This window comes from Erithacus rubecula (genome assembly GCF_903797595.1).
Source record: "Erithacus rubecula genome assembly, chromosome: 12".
Classification (NCBI taxonomy): domain Eukaryota; kingdom Metazoa; phylum Chordata; class Aves; order Passeriformes; family Muscicapidae; genus Erithacus; species Erithacus rubecula.
Window position 1 is genome coordinate 2,145,614 of NC_136664.1, and position 8,529 is coordinate 2,154,142.

The window sequence follows — 8,529 nt, forward strand, 5'->3', positions numbered from 1 at the left end:
CCCACTGGGAGATGCTCCAGCCAGGGGAGGAGCCAAGCCTTTCCTACCCAGATAAAAACTGAGATTTTGGACACCAAGGAACCTTTTTTCCACTGGATTCCAGAGGAAAGCCAGACCTTTCCACATCATCCCTGAACCTTCAGAGGAAACTGCACCTTCTCCAGGAGCTGAACCACATCTGCCACTGCAGGAGGATGCAGCCACCATGGAATGGGACTGCTGCCACCACCCTGACTGACTGACTGTGTCAGCTTGGATTCTGACTCTGGCAGTGTTTGGGATTGTTCTTTGTAATACTGTATTTCTATTTTAATTTTCCTAGCAAAGAACTGTTATTCCTAATTCCCATCTCTTTGCCTGACAGCCCCTTAATTTCAAAATTACAATAATAATTTAGAGGGAGGGGGTTTACATTCTCCATTTCAAAGAGAAGCTCCTGCCTTTATTGGCAGACACCTGTCCTCCAAACCAGGACATTGGTTCATCAGACTCTGTGCAGCTCCAGGTGCAAACCAGGGGCTCCCTGCCTGCTCTGGGGAAATTCTGGAGATCTGGAATGATACTTTGAATTTCTCACTGAGAGTAGGTCAGAGCCAGGTGGGGATGGTCTCTCCTCTCAAGGAGCAAGGGACAGGACAAGAGGAGATGCTGGGCTGTGTTCTCACATTCCATGGGATGATTTTGGGACCAACACTGCTCTTCCCACTGGGAAGCTTTAGGATGTCTGGTCTGGGGCTGTGCAGAGCTCCCCTCTGGGTTTATTTTAGGGGCACTGCACAGCTGCTGCCACAGCAGCTCCCAGAGCTCCCACAAATTTAAAATCAATGTTAGACAGAGCCAGTCAGTGACACCTCAGGGTTTTTGGGGTTGGATATATTTTTGCTGGATGGTGTGCATTTCCAGGAGTTGGGATTGTTTTGTTTGTTTTTGTTTTTTTTTTTTTTGTCTGATACTTGCAAGGTTGTTTTGTTGGGGTTTTTTTAATCTGTGTGAAATAAAGTACAGATTCAAACCTGAGTTGAGAAGTTTGCTCCCACAAACAGAAGGATGGGAAGAGCATTCCATAATCCCAGGGAGGTTCCAACAGGACACATTTATGCCTCTGTGGAAGGCAATAATGCTAATAATAGCAGTTACAATACTTATTCCTACCAATAATGATAATTCTACTATTTGTGCCAAGAAATATTCCTGGTTTTAGGTTGTAATAGGTGATTATACTACTGGATCCTAAAAGATAATACTGTAAATAGAATTTAATTGATCCCAACTGTAGAATTTATTGATGATTGTATTAATAGCTAATACCAATACTATAGGTTCCAATGCTTACAGGAGATGATAATAAACACTAATACAACAAACTAATACTACTAATTAATAATAAATATTAATAAAGCTAATAACCAGCCCCTGCCACTGTGCTAAGAGGGCAGAGGATGGGTGACACCACTGGGTGACCCTGAGGCTTTGGGCTCCCCTGGGCTGGACTGGCAGTGTTTGATCCATTACACCAAAGTGCCTGTTCTTGTTTGGCCACAGCTCATCAGAATTAACCCTTGTGTTCCTACAATCAATTAATTAATGGAGACACAAATGACCACAAGTAACCCCTGTGACCTTAAGTAACTCTTCTCAGGGACTCCAGTGACATCAAGTGACCCCTGTGACCTCAAGTGACCTCAAATAACCCCAATGACCTCAAGTAACCCCAATCAGGGCCTCAAATGACCCCTATGAGGGACTCAAATTACCTCAAGTAACCCCTGGATGAATTTTAAAATTCTCCAATGACCGCAGCATCCCGCGTGGATGGTGCCACCCGTGCCAGCCCCAGCATCCCGCGTGGATGGTGCCACTGGTGCCAGCCCCAGCATCCCGCGTGGATGGCGCCAGCAGTGCCAGCCCCACTATCCCGCGTGGATGGTGCCACCTGTGCCAGCCCCAGCATCCCGCGTGGATGGTGCCACCGGTGCCAGCCCCACTATCCCGCGTGGATGGTGCCAGCAGTGCCAGCCCCAGCATCCCGCGTGGATGGCGCCAGCAGTGCCAGCCCCACTATCCCGCGTGGATGGTGCCAGCAGTGCCAGCCCCATCATCCCGCGTGGATGGTGCCACCCGTGCCAGCCCCACTATCCCGCGTGGATGGTGCCAGCGGTGGCACGGCCAGCCTGGCACGCGCCAAGAGGGACCCCAGCACATCTGGCCGAGCCCGCGGTGCCCCCGGCCGTGCCAGCTGTGCCGGTCGCCGGTGTCGCAGCCCCATCCAGTGTCTGCCAGGCGAACTGCACCGCGGGCAGCGCTTGGCCCCGGGGGGCTCACGGGGCTTTGGCTCCCGGCGCCGTCAAGGCTGGGATGAGGATGGAAATCCCGCCCGGGGGATGCTCCTGCTGCGCTCATCCTGCTCCGGGCGTGCCCTGGGCAGGGCTGTCACCCCCTGTGTCCCCGGTACCTGGTGGCAGCAGTGGGTGAACAGTGAAGGTGAGGGTGCTAATTCTTTGGGGGTTGGAGTGGGAAGCCCTTCCCAAGTTGAGGGAGCTCTGTCATCAAAATGATGAGCTGTACCCAGCTGGCTGCAGAGCTCCCCTCTTTAAATTCTCTGATGTCCAACACACGGTGCCTCTGCCTGGTCTCAGCGCTTTGGGGCTCTCTCCATTAAAGTTGCTGAGTTTCCTTGGGACTGCAGGAAGGAAACCTGCTGAAATCCCCTTATTCCTCCCTCCAGACATGGAACATCTCCAGATGTTTCCTCTTGCCCTGGGGAACGTGTCCAAGAAAACCCAGGGGACTTCTCACTGTCCTTCCCACTGGGATTGGGGCACGTTTGGATTTTAAGTCTCTAAACCCAGAGAGATGAATCCTGCCACTAAAACATTTGATTTCATCTTTCTCTGAGTGATTTACAATTGAAATTGAAATATTCCCATGGAGAAACATAACTTTGACTTGTTTTAATTTATTTTTTTCCCCTTCGCAGGAGCCTGAATTTCCCAAATCTGTTTAACTGCAGCAGAGGGAAGCTGCTGGGAAGGGCTGTGCTGTGGCTGCTTTAGGAAGGGCCTGAAGGCAAGGCTGAGTCACTGAGACAGAGCTGCAGAGAGGGGCTGGACAGTAATAAAACCCATCTGTCCTCTGTGGCCACATCCCAGATGTGAGTCACATCCTCTCCTTCCCCACTTCCAACTCCAGGCCATGTTTGGACAAGGTCACTGCAGCTCCTTGTCCAGCTGGGAGACACAGGGGGTGTCTTGGCTGAGGGGGTTTTTCCCCCAGCTGGTTTCCCCAAAGGACTTTGAGCTCATCTGCCAGCAGTCCTTGCTGTAGGCTCAGCTAAAATTGCCCCTCCACAAGCAAAGAGGGATGGGCAACTCTGTAAATGCTGGATAAGGTGGAAAATCCCAAAAAAATCAGCATGCTTTCTTTCCCTCTGGAGCTGCTTGGGTATGGAGCTCAGGGATGGAGCAGGATGCTGGATTGTGGGGACCCACCAGGCAGCTCCCCTCTCTCCTGCTGCTATTTCTGACAGCACTGCAGAAGCTTTTTGTAGTTTTATTCCAGCCCTGAGGCTTTTCCATGCATTGTGGCTTCCCAAGAAAGAGGAAGAATGCTGAGCTGGCTGGCTTGGGACCAGCAGGTCCTGGAGCCCCCACCAGCAAGAAATGCCAGCCCTGATCCTGGGAAGCTCTGGCAAAAGGTGAAAGCCTCGTGTGTGTCCTTGCTGGGAATGGAGACTGAAGGGAGATTTTCCTCCTTCTCTTGCAGCAGGATGGAGGCAGGTGTGTTTTCCCCCAGAGCATGCTGTCTTCATCTGGCAGCTGATCCACTCAGCTGCATCCCCAAGCTTGTGCTTTATGAGCCATTTCTGCACTTTCTCCATGAAATGGGACATTTTTGGCTGCAACCCTGGGATAAAAATCCCATGGGGCCAGGTGGGACATGAATTCTCTTGTTGCTACCTCTGCTCAAGGTCACCTTGTCCAGCCTTTAGCTTTTAATCAAGGATGAACACCTTTCCTTCTCCCTGGGGATTGGGAATTCAAGGTGTGAGCAGCCCTTTCAGCAAGAAATCCAGGGATGTGGCTCAAAAAAAAGAAAAAGACTGAGGTCCTCAGGGGATTGCTGTGGGGCTGGCAGCCAGCAAAGCCACTTCCTTGCCGAAGGGAGGCAAAATTGAGCAGTTTTCCTTGGCTGGCCTCTCCTGCCACTGCGTGTGCAGCTTCCAGGCAGGATGCTCGGGGACACGAGGGGACAGCAGGGCCACTGCTTGCTTCCCGCAGGCTCCCAGCTTTGCTGTCACTCAGGCTGTGCTGGAAGTGGGTCTGAAATGACCTTTCCCCGCTGCAGCCCTGTGGGTTGTTGCTTTAGCCTGTGGGTTTTGGCATCCAGCCCCTCCATCCCTCACAGAAGGGTTGGCTGCTTGAAGGAGCCGGTCCCTGGAGCAGGGGAGGGAAAGGATGCTGGAACTGCTTAGCTGGGAGGTCAAGTTTCCCAAGATGGCACTGTGGTGGCTTTTTAGAAGCTGTCACTACCAGAAGAAAGGAAAAAAAAAAACCCTCCTGGATAATGCAGGTCTGCACAGGGCAAATATTTGACGTGCTGAATAAATGAGCAGGAGGGAGACGTCAGGGAGAGCAGGGAGCTCTGACTCATGTTCCCACAGCTCTCCAGACACCTTCCCGGCAGGCAGCTGCCGAATGTCCCTGTGCCTGCAGCATGGCAGGCAGAGGAGAGCGTTCCCACAGCCTGCTGGCAGCCAGGGATCTTACAGATACCCCCAGGATACCTGGATACCCCCAGGTGGGCTGGGACAGCCCCAGGAGTGATGGAGAGGCATCAGCAAGGGGGTGTCTGGGAATGGGATTTTGGGTTGTCCCTGCTGGTTCTGCCCCCCCTCCCTTTCTTGGGGATGCTGAGTGCAATCCAGCCTCATTCCCGCTTAGGATGCTCCCGTTGAACAAACAGCCTGGGGATGCTGCAGCCATCTCGCTGTCAGCGTGATGAGCTTCACCTCCTGGCTCCACCACAGGTTTGGGGTGAAAATAGCGGTCAATTTTCTCCCTCCCACCATGCAATTTAAGCGTGTGGTGAAGCAGCAGCGTTTCTCTGGCTGGGAAGCTGCTCGGTGTGAGCGTTTGAGCAGAGCTCTGTGGTTTTCCTGCCCGCAGCTGCAGGGGAAAAGCGGAAGATCTCGGCTGAACTCTCGTTTCCCATCAGGGCAGCGCTTGTGCACAGCGGGGAGGGCCAACCTGCAATTCAATCCCCGGCTCTGGGGACAATACAGCCTGTGTCCTGCTGCCGACAGCCATCCTGTGCAGGGACAGGCTGTCCCAGCCCCGTGCTCCCGCTGGTGGCACCGCTGCCTGGAGGGGACAGCTTGTGCCTCTGAGGACACGGAGTATTTTGTGATGTGTGGCGCTGCCTGTGTGTGACTGGGAAACGCTCTCTCCCCCACCGGCTGAGTCCTGAGGTTTGTGGATATGAAAGTCCACATGCCTCTTTCTTCTTTTTAATTGCTATAATTTGTCTGGCTCTTAGCCGTGGTCAGGAGCAAGACTTGGCTCTGAGCTCCCTCGGTGGATTTATTTTGGTTTTGATGCTGTGCAAAAAAAAAAACCCAAAAAAAAAAAACCAACCAAACCACCCCAACCCCTCGCGTGGTGCCCTGGGTGTGCATCCTGTGCCCGGGTAATTTTCCTCGCTGGAATAATTTCTTTACCCCCAGTGGGACTTCTCTTGTGAATAAAGCTATGTGGGATAAGAGGCTGAAAACCACAGCCTGGGAAATTTATGCAGGGGAGGGAAGGAGGGAGATTGTTGCTAGCAGGCGAGCGGCGGCGCTGATTGCTGCTCTCATGGCAGGCGGACGGGGCTGGGGCTCATTAGCAGGCGGCAGGAGGCAGGAGGCAGGGCAGGGTTCGCCAGCTCACAAATTGCCTCGGAGCAGGGGTTGGTGCCTCCTGCCCCGGGGATGGGTGCCCAGGGGGATGGGGCTGAGCTGGGAGCGCTTCCCTGTGCCAGGTGTGAGGTGCTCGGTCCTGCCCCCGCCTTCCAGCAGCCTGTGGTCCTGTTTCCTCTCGTGAGCAGGAAGGGAGATGGATGTGCTGCTCTTCTGGGGCTCGCTGGCAGCCAGTCAGGGTCTCGTTTGTGGTGTCAAGAGTGGGGTGAAGACAAGGGCTTGTAAGAACAGGGAAGGAAGTAGTTGAGAAAAATAGAGGGTCCCAAGCAGAGGGAGGTGAAATTTGAAGTATCATGGGCAGGAAAAGGTAAAGGCTGATGGTTTTTCACGGAGAAAGTGCCAGGAATGGCCTGGGCTGAGCAGAGGACATGGAGAAGAGGAAGGGCTGAGCTGTTACGGGACACATCCCCTGGGACACATCTCATGGTCCTTTTCCTGCAGACACAAGCAATGTCCCCATCCCTGTGGGACTCCCTAGGAGTGGCTCCCACACGCAGGCTCATCCTGCCCCCATTCCTGTGGGCTGGGCACCCCCAGCCCCCTGGCAAAGGGGATCAGCATGATCCCCGCAGACCTAGCTGTCACATCGAGCCCCGGCAGAGGCAGCGAGCTGCGTGTCCCCACGCCGGCACTGCCACCCCAGGTGGCCTTGTTTTCCTCGGCAAAGGCGGATGGGAGCCACCATCTTCTGAGCAAAGAGCATTTTTAATCTCCTGCTCCCGCTCCGTGCAATTAACTTGATTCCCTCCCCTCGTTTCCTGCAGAGGTTTAATTAAAATGCATTGTTCGCCTCGCCAATTATTTGCTCTGTCCCCCGGATAACCTCTGTGCAGCGGCTGCTTCTTGGGGCTTTTTTTCCCTTTCTTTTTTTTTTTTTTTTTTTTTTTTTTTTTTTTTCAGCTTGTTGTTATTGAGGTTTCTCTCCGCTCCCCCCTCGGCAGCTCCAGCAGCGTTTACCTGCCCGGGAGAGCGGGATGGGGAATGATGGAAGCGCACAGGGGCGAGCGGGGGCCGCTGCATCCCTGCGGAGCCGGGCGGGGGGAGCGCACGGAGCTCCGTGCCCCCGAGCAGCTGAAACAACAAGACCTTGTTGACTCGCTTTGAGTTCCCGGCACTCGGCAGCTGCTGCTCCAGCAGGTGATAATTGAAACCGGGAGCGAACCTGGATGGCGGCAGGGGTTGAGATGCAGTTCAGCCTCCTCCCTCCTCGCCCTGCTGCCGCGGTGCAGAGATGCTGCTGGCAGCGCGATCTGCACAGGGTGGGGACCCTGGGGACGGGGGGTGACAGCCCCCAAGGAAAGGGGTGGTGGAGCGGGGAGTGAGCGGCTGCAGCTCCGCAAGGTCATCCCTGGAGGAGCCGTTCGGGAGAAGGGGTGTTCAGCGCTTTCTAAAAATAACCCCGTAGCAGGACCGAAATAACAAGCTGCTCTCGAGCAGTGCTGGGCTTGAAGCCGGGCCAAGGCAGCTGCTGCCGGGCCGGCGGCGGCCCCTCGGGTGTGCCGTGCAGCTGGAGCTGCCGGGGGAGTTCCCCACACCGGCCGGGGGGCGAGCATCGGGTGGGGATGGCTCGGAGAGATGCTGATGCTCAGCCTGAAATCGGGGAGCAAGGGCAGGGTCTGCTCTTGGGGAGGTCCCTTAGGAAGTGGGGTTGGTCCCCTCGGAGGAGCTGGGTGTTGGGAGGGGGGACACGGCCATGTGGTTTCCTCCTTTTCCACAGAGTCCAGTTTGGAGAGCAGGACTCGTGTCTGGATCTGTTGGAAAATGCTGGGTGTCTGCAGAGTGTCAGCATCATATCCTCCTGCAAAGTCTGCTTAAAGTGTCCCCAAAGGCTTCCCTGCTGCTGCCTTTCACAGATCCTGCCCCAGTTCTTGGCTTTCCTTGCAGGGGCTCTGGCAAATGTCACGTTCCTGGTGGTCCCACACACTGGGATTTGCAGGCTCGCTGATATCGAGAGGAAAGTCTGATCTTGGGGGGGTCATCAGGCTCTGTGCAGCTCCAGGCTGCAAACCAGGGGCTCCCTGCCTGCTCTGGCAGCCTGAGGGGAAATTCTGGAGATCTGGGATGATACCTAGAGAGATCTCACTGAAAGGAGGTCAGAGCTGGGTGGGAATGGTCTCTTCTCTCAAGGAACAAGGGCCAGGATGAGGAATTGTGAGATGCTGGAGCTGGGAAGGCCAGGCTGTGTTTGCTTGTTCCCTGGGATGATTTTGGGAGCCAACACTACTCTTCCCACAATTTATGGGTTTTATTGGAATGTGCAAGAGGTTGCTGGGGATGGGATTCAGCCATTCATGGATCTCTGCTCCTTGAAGTTCCAACCCAGCAGCCTGGCTGGATCTCAGACAATCATCCCTGAGAGATGCAGGTGGAAATCACTCCTACAGGACATTGGGATGAGCTGCTTTTGGGGCTCCAGGGTGAGCAGACATCCCTCAGGGGGTCTTGGATGAGCACTGCACTTCAGCCCAGCAGTGCCAAGCTCCCCTCTTCTTCCACCCTTTCCAAATCCACTGATGATACTTGGAGCAGTTTCCAGCCTAATTGCAGCTTCAGAGTGGGAATCCCCAGCCCTG